Source organism: Hipposideros armiger, unplaced genomic scaffold (genome assembly GCF_001890085.2).
Source record: "Hipposideros armiger isolate ML-2016 unplaced genomic scaffold, ASM189008v1 scaffold_221, whole genome shotgun sequence".
Classification (NCBI taxonomy): domain Eukaryota; kingdom Metazoa; phylum Chordata; class Mammalia; order Chiroptera; family Hipposideridae; genus Hipposideros; species Hipposideros armiger.
The window spans coordinates 1,626,512-1,640,755 of NW_017731571.1; positions in this window are offsets into that span (position 1 = coordinate 1,626,512).

Here is a 14,244-nt window from a genome sequence, read left to right on the forward strand (position 1 = left end):
CAAATATTAAGCTAAAACTGGGATTAGACCAAGAAGGAAGAGTCTTTTCCATTTTGCTCTCTATTATCCATAGCAGGTGCTCAAGAAATATTTATTGAGTGAATGAATGATTGACTCTGAAGCTGACCTCGTATCCATGACAGGTTGCCCTATCTAATTCATATGGAATCTTCAGGGAGAAATTATGGTGACTGAGATGCTGAATAACAAGTAATTGAGCATGACACTACGCCTGCCTCCCAGTGCTGTGTCTTGGAGAACCAAGGAAATAAAAATTTTATGATTATTTTGACTGTTAGGCCCAAGAATTCTTCCAAGTTTCACTCATTAGAAATGCAATTAGAAGACTAGATTCCCTACCTTGTTCTGCTAATTTTAAGACATGGAAGGCAGTGTATAGATAACAAGAAATTTCAGTGAATTGTAAGAAATTACCACTTTAAAAATGTCAGATGCTTAGTCTATGCCCTGATCCAGGACAAATTGGTAGGGAAGGACATGATTTTTGCAGCTCTGGTTCATAGAGAAAACTATTCTCTTGTTCTGTGTTTATATATAAAAAGAAAAGGCACATTCTTTTTTGTGTTAATATCACAGAAAAAAAAGGTGAAAGTTTCAGCTACAAGAGCCAATAACACAGCTCCCAAAAGATGCTTGGCTTTTCACACGTTGATTAGGCCAATCAGAAGCAATAAGCATCTCTCACTGGAGACATCAAAATGAAAAACATCAATCTCAAATCTCAGCATTATTCCCCAAAGCCTGAAAGACACCATCTTGACTTGAGTGAAATGATATTACAGAGAGGAGCTGGAAGTGCTTTGAAGAGAAACGAAATTCAGAATCTTTCTAGATTTAAACAGAGAATAACAACCACCACCACCACAAAAATCACAAAATTCAACAATTACAACAACGTGGTCACCAGAATTTCGAGTCCTCTGTAGCAACACTGACTTTGTTTATAGAAGCTGGATTTTAATAACACTAGTCCTTCTCCAAGTTTTCAAATAATTCCATAAAGATAAAAGCTGACTAGCATGTGGAATATATACATATTCCACCACATATTTACATGGATTTGTGTGCAAAGACATGTGTACCGGGAAAGAAGGCTAACTATGCTGGCTTCTAAAATGAAGCCGTGTCTGGGGAGAAACACAATAGACATTGAACTGAATACATCAAAACTGCTTAATGGTTTTCTGACGTGCCTTCAGGCAGCAGAGAATAGCATGTCCAATTGGAAGTGCAGGGAGAATTCTGAAGCAGTCAAACAAGGAATGAATCCTTCTCTTTTTTTTTTTTTGAACTCGATAATATAATTTTTCAGCATTGTCCTTTTGAAGTCTGACATTCAGATGAAAATTCCTTGAGGATTGGGAGACACTGGAATGCATGACAGAGGACGGCACGAAATGTCCTTTCATGCTGCTCTTTATGAAGAGGGTAGATGATAGAATACATCCCGCTCCACCCTCTAACTCCAACATCCCAGGAAAATGAATTTTAACTCTGTCTGACTAGCACAAATAGAACAAAACATAACAAAAACAAACATTTACTTCGTAATTATTTATACTCTTACCCCATGATATTATTATAAGCAAGTTCCTTAGCAGCTTCATCCTGTTTTGTTTCCCCTATTCTTTACACACAGGCATTTGCAAAAGTTCTGAATTTCCTTGTTCCTCTATCCTGTTGGTGTGCTCATCCACAGATCCCCCCACCTCAGAGCAGGGCTACATCCACTGTCCCTCTGGGCCATTGGCTGACCACAGACGCCGGTCTGCGTCCTCCAGCACGCTCTGGTGGTCCCCTCCATTGCTTCTCCTTGTTCAGCTCTGTTTCCCAGTTCCCTTTAGGACTATGCTACATCTTTTCTAGACTTAAGTTTTCTGGAGTTGAAATTCATTTCCGTGAGGTAGTGGAACCAAGCCCTAACTCGAGGTCTTGAGTGTCCTCACTTCTGGGTAGGACAGCACACCCTTGGTCCGTTCCACTCTCACCCAGGCCATGGGCTCCTGCTTTGGGGTCCAACAGACCCATGGAAGTGAGCTCCCTCAGCTTCTGGCCCTCTATCCACTAACTCACCCACCTCCACGCCAGGCCTGGGCTACTTTCAGTACCATAAAATGAGGCATGTCTCCTTCTGTTCAAGGTCATACAACCCCCTGAACCCTGATCCCCAAGCCTGCTACTGGACTTGCTCTACCTTCCTTTCTTCCATAATTTCCATTTCACCCTTTCTCCCTCTTTCCAACTTCCCTTGCTTCTCAATGGCATATAAAATGTTCAAATTGATCTTATCTAATTCTCTCAAAAAATAATAAGTTCCATTGACTTTACTATCCTTTCTTTATAGCAACCCCCTCCTTAGTTAAACTTCACTACAGGAGAGTTCTACCCTTCCTGTCGCCCTTTTGGCATTCCTCGCTCACTCCTCAAGCCACTCCTTCTCATTCACTGTCTCAGGTCCTCACAAGGCTACCCTTTTTCCTAAGGATATGAGGGACCTTAATAATAATGACTCCTCATATTACTGAACATTTACCTTGTTTGACACTGTTCACCCCTCTCTGCTTCTTGAACTGCTCTCCTGAGTCCCACCCCACACCCCACCGCTGCACGTTTCCTGAACTCTATTTCTTCTTAGTCTCCTCATGGCTTCCTCTTTTCCCTCATCCCTTTAAATGGAGGTTTGTTCCTTGGCCCTATCTTCACTCTATTCTCTCCTTGGCTGGGCTCACCTAATCGTGTAGATTTGGGAGTCAGAGTCATTCACATATAAAGGATGGGTAATTCTGTATTTCTTGGCCACATCTCACCACACCCCGCCAAGCTCAGACTCCTATATACAACTGCCTTGTGCTATTTTCCTTCCAGGATCTATTAGCATGTCACACTCAGTATGTCAACACTTCCCCTCAAGGGCCGGCCGAGTGGCGCAATGGTTAGGAGCTGGCTTGGGATGCCAGAGGGCCCCGGTTCGGATCCCACATATGAGGGCCAGTGACGCTGCCCTCTACAGCTAAGATGCTGAACAACAGCTCANTGTTAGTATTCGGGGGACATGATTAAGCGAAGAAGTGTCTGCATTCAAGGAATGATGCGCTGCCTTGTAACGGGGTCCTCTAACATAATCTGAAGAACCTTTCCTTAGCAGGGAGATACTTCTCCAATCTCCTCATAACACTTCTAGAGGACCGGAAGATACCACCTCTATCTCTGCCTATACTTAGGTTCCTAAGGATCCCACAAAGGATCAGCAGCTTTGTCCCTAAAAGGAAGCCCTGAGTTCTTTATCACATTAATGGCATTTTCCTGCTTATCTAAATGTAAAGAGCCCCCCTCCCCCAGGAACACTGTCCTTTCTGTATTCTTTTTCAATCCATGTGAATATGATTTGGGAAGCTAAAATTGTAGACAAATCTCAGGCAGCATTTTTATTACTATTATAAAAAACTTCCTGTGCTCATAGGCAAACAAAAATAGATCTTGTGTAAACCTAACTACTTTTAAGAGAAGAAATTTCTTTTGGTTATTATTCTCCTTGTCTATTGATTGAACAATTTTTTTCCCCCTAGAATCCTCATTTTCTGATCATTAATAAAATTCTCAAAGGAGTTTTCTGGTATTGCCCACAAGGCCAAATTTTTGTGGCTCGTGAAAAAATCATACTGTGTAAAGAAAGATGACTGAATTATTGAAATATTATTGAGACCCTCCAACATATGACATTTAAAATAATGAGTAAACATATGAGTGTTAGTGCTATGATGAAATTTCTGCCTTCAGAGCACCTAATTTCAAAACAAAACAGAGAAAAATCATTTGTATGAAATTTCTCTTCATCCTTTTTAGTCCACTGGCTTATTTATTTTGTTGTTCTTTTATACTCTGATATTTTTCCTATTTATTTCCATCTACAGGTATGGTAAGGAGTTATGTATTCATTGTTCATCCTTTTTATCTTGATTCCACCAAGTCATGCCAGATTTCTAAGTTGGAGATGAGGTTCAAGGAAAACTCAGATGAAAAATTAAAGACCTGGAGAATAATCTTCATATCACTGTTGGTGGATATTATCTGCTTCTTTACCTTATAATGTAAACATTTCTACCACTCCAGAGGATAATTTGGCAATGTATGAAAAATTTAAATGTGTTGTCCTCTAACCCAAGAAAAATTACAGGAATGTGTCTAGATAGATATTCGTCAATCATAGCATTATTTATTAAAACAAAAAATCTGGAAACAACTTAAAGAGGATATCAGTAAAAAAAAAAACAAAGGAATCCTAGGTAGTAATTAAAACTAATGACATTTTATGTAAAGATTCTCAGAGTATAAGAGAAAACAAGTTTACAAGAAGGATATATAGTAAAATTTCCCTTGTGTTAAATTTTAAAAAGTCCATAAGAATATTCAAAATGGTAACAGTAGTTATCATTGGGAAGTCGAATGTTAAATATTTTTGAAAAATATATTTTCATGCTGTGTGAACATTTTATCATGAGCATATAGTATTTCTCATTTGGGGGAGTAAAGTGCTAAACTTTGATACCAGAATTTTGCAAAGTCCATGTCAGGGCACCTCCTCCAGTCCCAGAGGGAGTTCAGGAGACAGGAGAGCTTCCCTGAGCCTGCTCACACCAAACATTTGGTCAGTCATCTTGTCTTTGTCAAGCTGAAATCTACACAGGCCACTATGGAATAATCATTCTGCAAGAGAAGTGTCCCTATCTTTGGCTCAATTCCAGAGAGGATGTGCTGAACTGAGACTCTGGGAATGGTGGTGCCTGTCTTGCAGGTCGCACAACACCTACATGAGACCAAGGTCATGGGCCAGCCCAGAACATTACCCTGAGTTGCACTGAAGGTTACAGAGGCCCTAAGAACCACTGGGGAACAGGTTGGCTGGCTCCTTCTTTGCTCTGGCCTCGCCCACCTGTGCTGACACTAGTTCCCAAATATGCTTGAGCACAAACCCTTTCTGTCAGGGACAGACAACACAAGGTTTACTGGTATAAATATCCTGGGTATGCCAGACAGTACTTTCAAAACAAAACAAAACTTGATTTAAAATAATAAATCTTTCATTGATGTTGATAATGAAGGAGATATATTACTAGATCTTGCCTAATTTCGGAATCTTAAAAGTAATTCTTTGCATGTGGTACTAGTTATTTTATAATAAATAAATGATTTAAGCTATTTCTCCTTAGACTCCATAACAAGCTTCTTTCGTTTGGGGTTTGTTTTAACAACAGTAGCATGACACAATTCCTTCAGATTTCCCAGCCAGCCGCGAGTCGCTGACTACATCTGGACACAGCTCAGATGTAGCAGCACACCAACTCTAGACACGCCACTCATTCCCAGGGCTTTGGTTTCCTCATCCTTGTAGATCATCACTAATGTGCATTCATTCCAGGTCTATAATGCTAAGATCCTTTGCCTCCAATCACCTCAGCAAAATGGACAGAGTAGCATCACAAGGTTCTAGACCCAAGAGACCTTCAACAAACTTGCAAAGTTGCTGCCTGCAAGAACTTTGTGGGAGAAGCTGACCTTCTGGGGAGCAGCACTGGGCCAGTTCTCAGTTGATGGGTGAGAAAGTAGGAAGAAGCACCCAGTGATTCAATGAGGAGTGGGACAAATGAATCTCCAGGTCAGCCTCGAGTGTAGACAGGAGTTGGTCACACTGAGGAGGAGTGTAGACAGGAGAAGGAGGCGAGGATTAAATTTCCCGAGTACTTCCCATGTATAAGATACATTTTATGTTCATACGAGCTAACATTTACTGAGCCCATACCATATGCCTTGGCTGTGTCTAGTGCTTTATATATGCGATACATTGAGTCTAGCCACAATTTTAGATGATTGGGACAATTATGCCCATTTAACAGGACAGAAAACTGAAGCCCAGAGCTTATACAGCTATGTCAGGGAAGCAGAGCTGCAACGCGAGTCTAACCCCATCCCTGAGCTCTTCACCATTTACTGAACTACAATGCCTCTCAGTCACACTACTGCGTAGGGAACCAAGTCTGAGAGGCATCGGTGACTTGCCCAGAGTTGTGTGGCTAATAAGTAGCAGAGTGAGAATTTGAAAACAGAGTTGTCTGACACTAAAACACACGATCCTTCAACTACACATGATGCTTCCCCAGATCTTGGCAGTGAAGGGAAATTCTTGGTCCACTCAGCAGTATTGCTGATTGGTCTTCACTTGTAGTCTTAGTAACCGGGTCCAACCTTCAACCCAAAATACGGCTGAAAAAAATTAGAAAAAAAAAGATGGATGGGTCCATGTGACCAATAAACCACACTAGCCAAGATAGTTTGACTAAGTTTTAAAAATCTTTGGATACATGTCGTAACTCCTGTGGTATTTCTTTTTGAATTTTGTTTTGCTGTTTCAAATGCATCTTTGTGCTTTTGACTTCACCAGCATCCATGCCAATAAGCAGGGAACAAATTACTGGGCCAGGAGTCAGCAAAAGGTTCAGGCCTGAATGCAACCTGAAGGAAGGATTTTTTTAAGCTTACCTGCTTTTGCTAGAAGGACGCTTTTTGTTTCCTTCCTTACTTTGTGAAAATCAGGCACGTTGGCCAGCCTAGGAGTATAAATGATATCACATTACATGGACACCCTAAATTGCAATGGCAACAGGTATTCACCTCCACGTCTCTCTACTTTTCTCTGTGGTGTCTCATGTGTCAGTTCTCAGGGAGTCACTGGTGCCTTTGGGCTCACTTTTCCTTGGCTCCTGACAGTCAATATTTACTGTTCTCGTTTTCACTTGAGGAAGCAGCACCACTACCACTGGGAAGACATTTTCTGAGAGCAGAAGGGCCTGCTCCCAGGCTGCTCTCTTCCAAGACTTGCTGGCTCCTGGTCCTCAGGGGACTTTGTGGAGAGGTCAGAGAGTGGCTCACTTTCCAATGTCTTACTACACCTTTTCACCAGGGCTCCCAGGGGCTTGTGCACCGCACCTACACCTAAAGAAAAGAGTTCCTTTAGCTGCTAGCCCTCACTCCTGCCTGAGTGAAGGGCAGAACCCATGCCACCTTCCTCCAGCGTCATTTCTTTTCCCATCTCTTATGCGCTCTATGTGGAACAACTCTGTCTTTTTTCTGCAGACATGAAACAAATGCCCCATCCTGCTTATCAGGAAAAAATGGCGAGGGCACACGTGGTCAGCAGTTGCTGAGAGGACTGTCAATGCACCTCCTCCTGGTACTCATGCTCTTGTGTCATCTCCACCCCTAAAGGAGTGAGGGACAGACTCGGGGACTTGCTTTTCATGAACAAAATATGACAAAAATGATGGCTGTCACTTCCATGATTAAGTTATGCTATGGGTTGAACGTTTGCGTCTCTCCCCAAATTCATATGTTGGATTCTAATGCCCAACGTGATGGTGTTTTGAAGTGGGGCCTTTGGGAAGTTATTAGGTTATTGGTGATTTCTTCCCTTATAAAGGGGCCTGAGAGAGATCCCTTGCCCATTCCACCATGGGAAGACACAGTGAGAAGATGACCATCAATGAGGAAGTGAGCCCTCACCAGACACTGAATCTGACAGCACCTTGATCTTGGACTTCCAGCCTCCAGAACTATGAGAAGTAAATGTTGTTCATAAGCTACTTAGTCTGTGATATTTTGTTATAGCAGCCCAACTGGATTAAGACAGGTTACAAACGCCTGTGACTTCCATCTTCTGTGCCTCTCTATTATTGTCTCTGGCTCACTCTGATCAAGCCAGCTGCCATGTTATGAGCTGCCCTGTGAAAAGGCCAAGTGGCAAAGACCTGAGAGAGGCCTCCAGACGACAGCTCATGAGGAACTGACTGCCAACAACCACGTGAGACCGCTCGGAAGCAGAACTTTCCCTCTGAGCCTTGAGATGACTGCAGCCTCTAGAGAGGCCCCAGCTAAACCACACCTGAATTCCTGAGCCACAGATCTGTGGGAGAATAACTGTTTCTTGTCTTAAGACACTAAGTTTTGGGGTAATTTCTTACTCAGCATATGTATAACTAAGACAGAGCAGGAAGAAAATCTCTCAGACCCATTAAACTTAATTTTCCAGTCAAGTTCCTTTGGAAAAATCCCAACTTTGTGTGGCTGAGCTGGCAGGAAAGGGGGTTTCCCACACGGAGGCAAATGTAACCAAGCTTGTGGGGGAGCTGTTAGGATTTCCAACCAGCAACCTGCAGTGGAAGCCTGATGTTAGGACAGAGAGGGCGCTGGCTGTGTGATAAGCAAGTCTGTTGACCCCTCCCTCCAAGATTTTACCTTCCAGAAAAGTCCTTGATGCGGACCTTGTCTTAAACCCACAAAGAAGCTTCAAGTTGAAGGTGAAGATGGAACTCTCTTGGTCCACTTAATTACATGCCAGGCCCTAGCACAAACTGATAAATTATGCTTTGAGAATTTATGCCAGGAACTTTTGCAGTATCTGATACAGAGCAAGTATACAATAATACTTGTTGACTAACATAGTAAAAACAGTTGTGGTGGTAGTAGTAGTAATAATTTAATAATAATAATTATTATTATTGTAAACATTTATTCTGTGCCTCCTCTTTTACTAGGTACTATACTAAGTGGTTTAGATTCTTTTTCTTATAAACATCACAACTACAGTATGAGTTGTGTGTGTTGCTATCCCCATTTTTCAAGTAGAAAAAAATAAACACAGTATTAATTAGAGTAGCTTTTTCAAGGTCACACTGAGCCTGTAAGAGTAAAAATAAAACACACTACCAAATGGCCTCACTACCATTTCCAGCCTGGCTAACCGGTGTTCTCGCTATGCATCCTGGACAGTGGGTGGGAGGGTCTTGGAAGGAAAGGTGCTGTTCTGGGGACGGCCCAGCGCAGCATAAAAGCTGAACCCGTTTAAGTCCTGGTGGTATGGCTCCTAGTCCTTGACCTTGACAACGTCTTCCAAAGCTTGCTAATGATCTCCATGCCTGCCTCACTCCTCCAAGAAACATGCACGCTGCTGTGTTTCTGCAGGTCTTTTACCTTTAAACAGATTCTGTCTGGTGTGCTTCAAAAGAGAATTCCTCATGCTCCTCCAATCCCACAGGGCATTCGGCTCTTGAGATAAGTGGACCAGGACATACCAGCCGCCAGCACCAGGGTTACTGGCTGAGAAATCTCAATTACTTCAGGTCCTATCTACACCACTTTCCCATGTCCAATATATCTCGAAACACATTTAGGAAACTGAAAAACAAAAACACCTTTTTGAGATAAGGACTATTTCAGAAGGAGTCTAAAAATAAAGTACATTCATGATCTGCGTATGCCTCCATGTCAGCCTGGCCTGCTTGAATTTTGTCTGAAAAGCCCTGGCTGGTTGATGTCAGGCAAGAGGTAACTTTAATCTCTAAGCCTCCACTTACGCATTTATAATTGCACTGTCCAAGGCGGTGGGCACTAGCCACTTGAAACGTGCTGTGGGTGTAAAATCTGGAATAAAAAATTAAGTACAAAAAAGATTAAATAATATCATTAATACGTCATCGTTAACTACATATCATTAATATATTATTGTTAATAATTTTTATATTTATTATACAAAAAATTGTCATATTTTGGATACAGTGGGTTAAATAAAGTCCATTATTAAACGCCTTTAATAACACAATCATGATCTAGATTTAGCCAGACTTCTCTCATGTGCTTGATACAACATGATCCTGGCTTAGAAGGAGGATCACTGGGGACCCAGCGAGGTGCGAGGCTTCTGTGCAAAGGATGGACAGGTCATTCCATAGAGGGGGTCCTGGGGCCCAGGATGGAGGTTTCAGAGTCCTGTGGGCATAGTTAGTCTTCTGAATTCTCTCTGAATTCACTACCAAGTTCATTACTTGTTTGTTACCCTCTAGGCAGGAGGAATTAAAAAAAAAAAATCTCCAGTGGAGAAATAGATCAAAGGCAGCTGAACTTGATCAGTGGCATGCAGGATAAATATTATTCCGTGGCTCAAACAAATCTTCTGGCTGCTTGGGCAAGACATGTTAATAAGGGACTTTTATGTCTCTTTTCTCCACTCCCCATTCCCCCAACCCTGGTGACCTCCTCTTTGTAGTTCTCTGAAGGGCCCCTGATGATATTTTAATATCAGGAAGCTGAGGCAATCATCTGGGCTGTGCAGGGAGACTTCAGATTCCAGGCAGAAAGGAGAGGAGGTCCGTGTCCCCCGCCTGCCATGCTAACCGCTGAGGGGGCTGGATGTCTAGTGCGCTGTTACATAGGAGAGCCATTTCTAGTCTGTGCTGGAGTCTACATTACCATCAGCTGCATAATTTTGGTGGCCCTATCACCTCCAAGGAGAGGATTTTAGTGCACTTTTGAAAGAGGCTTGTGAAAAATGGAATCTTAGAGGAGCCACCAGCAGCCTGGTGACAGCTAATGCTGATAGAATCCTGGGCACTCTGAGAGGAGGCGGGAGGGAGGTGGGGGCCTGCACCAGCAAGTTAGTGGATTCTTCAATTTGTGACAGAAAGAACAGGTTGGATTTATTGAACAGTTGGGATGGGCCAGGCATTGTCTTTATTTGATCTTCACAGTAGCCCTGTTGGGTATTGCCTGCTGTTCTTCAATTTTTACTGATGAGAACATGTCGAACTCACCCAAGGTCACATAGCTACCAAGTGGCAGAGTCAGAAATCAAAATCAAGTCTGTGTGAACCCCAAGCACAGGTTCTGAACCCATAAGCTATCACACAGCCAGGTCCCTTGTGCTGTGTTCCTATGCTTTCAGTTAAACTATCAAACTCTAAGAATTTTTCTGACTTTCTTAAAAAAGGAAGTTTTCCATCCAGGCCCCACTATTTTTAGAGTTTCTGTTGCCATCACACATCTCTCTTAATTTGAGTTTATTTGGAGGTTGTTGTCCAGACAATCCAGGGCTGCTGCTACAGTTGTCCTCCACACAGCTCTGGGAGGTACTCTCCTGTCCACTGTGATGTTGTGCAGTGCACAACCTGCACAATGGGACACAGGGCCTGGCATAAAGAAGGTCAAATGGTCTCTAATTTGCTTATCATCAGCTCTTATCCTCCAATCTCATTCCTAATGAATATAGGGCAATGTACTCAGTGTCCCCTAGCATTGAGTTCAATATTCTGGGCTTCTTCTCAAGTTGTTTCAGATAATTCACTTAACTTCTGAGTGACCTCCTCTGTGGCTCGCTTCTCTAATCTTTCTTTAGGTAAAGCAGTCAGAACCAGAAACTCATCACAAAGAAATTGCTTCTGGCACTACAATTGTAAGAGTCTGTGAAGTTTATAAAGTTCATCTGCAAGGTCATAGTACTTGTATTTTAACATAAAAATCCCTAAACCTACATATACAATTAAGGTTTCCTTAGAACATATTTGTGAATCCCTCAATAATTATTTTCAGAGGCTGCCTCATCTTTTTGTTAAATAGCAAAAAGAGTGATGAAAAAAAACCTTTCTTTTCAAAAAACTTGAGGTTATATTTGATTTGGGAAAAAGGTAATCAAGAAAGATATTAGAGTTTTATCTACTAAAATAAAGTGAGATAGTAAAATAATCATACTGTTTTTCTTGCGTTAGCTTATAAACAGGCTCATGAAAATTCCAAGAGCTGTTTTAAAATATATTTTGAGAGGTGGCATCATCTTGAAATAAATATTATTATTATAAAGGAAAATACTCATCAGGTCTATAAAAGTAAGATTTAAAAGAAATATTTATTTTTATTCACATATGTCATGAGAGAGGTAATGCACAATTCTTGGTGCTATGCTCCTGATTGCATACTGAAGAACCCAAGGTAAAAATAAATTAAAATAACTACCCCAAAATGCTAAATTGAACTCTGTGGCTTGGCATAAAATTTAGGGCTTATGTTTAAAAACTTATTTTTAAAAGAAAAGTAATTCAGAGGAGGGAGAAACCACTGAAACAGTAGTTCCTCTGCCAACTTTAGCTCCTGGCAACCAAATGTTCCATGAACTACAAGTGCCAAGTAGCAGCCTCAGGCTGCCTTTGAGATCGCTCATGCACGCGTGCGCGCGCACGCGCGCGCGCGCACACACACACACACACACACACACACACACACACACACTCACACTCACACACACACACACACACACACACACACACACTTGCTCAGAGTATTACTTGTTATGTATAGAGGTCAGGCTGTTTACGTATTTGCCGTAAATTGCCTTCTGAACCCCAAACTTAGGCAGAAGAGTCCCACAGCCATGCCATGCTGGAAGGGCAGGTACAGAGTCACTGCAGGAGCCTGGGGACATGTGTTCCCAGCAGGGCACTGGCTTCCCACAGGAACAAGGGTAGAACTGAGCATGCCCAGTTCCCCTTCCTGAATGCACCAATCGGATAAGCCACCTGACTTTCCCAGGGGCTGGGTTAGAGAAGGAAGAAGGCCCAGAGTGTCCCAGCAATGGCGCGCCCTTCACTGGGTTGGAAATATTGGGGTGAGGGGTGCTTCTCCCTGACTATTACCTATCATGTGAGAAATAGCATAGGATGCTAGAGCTTAGGTTCTCCCCCACTAGCTGACTTTTCAGGCCACCCCCTCAGTGACATGCTGTTGCAGGGTAAGTATCACTCAGAGTCAGTTATTATAGTATTATTTTGAGGTCCCTGCTTCTTTCTCTGCAAAAGGAACTTCTTAGACATGGTTTTCCCTGAGGTCCCTCCCAGTCATGGAATTTGAAAACAACTTGCTGTTTGACTAAAGTCGTTTATACAATAGCCTGGAGTTTGTCTAAATTAAACTTTTCCCCCTAAGCCAGTTGGTTTGTGTAAACACAGTCTAGTGACCCCCCTACCCACAATTACAGCAAAGTGGTGCCTGAGACACTGAGAAAAACGCTGGTCTCTCCATGGGTGCCTGGGACTGATTTGGGAGACAACCTTCAGTATATTTAGAAATGGAAGGAAGTATTTAGAGAGAGAATAGGAAGAAAACCTGTGAATACGAGAGGAAAGGAGAGAAAGGAAAAGAAGAATGCAGAACCAAAAAGCAACGGATCAAGATAACACAGGAACAGTAATAATCTATCTAGTAGAAAGGTGGCCCCACATGGTAAAGGCTTCCATTCACAAAATGTAATAAACACTAATAACATGGTTCACCTTGGGCAATGTCAAAACTTGGCACTTTCCCTGAACCAACTTATTGTCATTTCTTAAAAAAATTAGAGTCCTTTTGGGAGAAATGTGCTTGAGTGCTATAGGAGAATGAGTATGAGTTTAGGATATTGATTAAAAGTATAAAAATGAGTTAAAGGACACCTCACTAAAACATTAATCTAGTCCTGTGGTTCTCCAGCAGGTCCAGGGGACACATGGCAATGTCTGGTGACCTTTTGGGTTGTCACAAATGGTGTTGGGATGCTCCTGGAATTAATGAGTAGAGGCCAGGGATGCTGCACAACATTCAACAACACACAGGACAGCCTTCCCTCCCCACCCCCCCCACCCCGCCACCACACACACAAACACAAACAAAGAATTATCCAGCCCAAAATTTCAGTAGTGCTGAGGTTGTGAAACCCTGGTCTAGACTGGGACAGAACAAATGAAAGATGTGGCATAACCCTCATGTTTTCTTAGGCTTTTCATTGCAATCAGAAGCAATATTACATATGATGCCAGGGGCTCTTGAAGCTGATAGCTCCCTGATAAGCCTGCTCACGTGTAACTTCTACATATGCAGGGTTGGCCCTCTTAAACATTGGCTGGCTTTCCCCAGGGACAATACAAAACCCACCAGGTAATTGCAACTCGTGGTTTACAAGCTAAAACACTTCAGTCTTGAAGATGCAGATATGTGATAACTGTTCTCTGAAACCATTTCCCTATAGAAAGAAGAAGCTAGAGATAGTTGAAATGAGGAAATCAAGAATTTCCTTGCTGTGAGAGCCAGACCACACGAGCCTGTCTGGCAAGTATGTGAGTCCAAGGCAATATGCCCCCTGCCTCTGTGGGAAGTTGGAAAAGGCTCCAAGTGCATATTAAATTCCCCTCACATAAAGGTTAGACAAAACTGGTGATCCGGGGAGGCAAGGCCTAGATAGAAAAGATTAGTTACCGATGGGAGAATGGAAAGTTCTAGATAAACTTGATGTTATTTAAGATCTAAAAATATCACTCACAGGAACTTGAAGCATGTAGTTAGACCTTGGATAAAGAAGAGCCCACATTGCCCAGT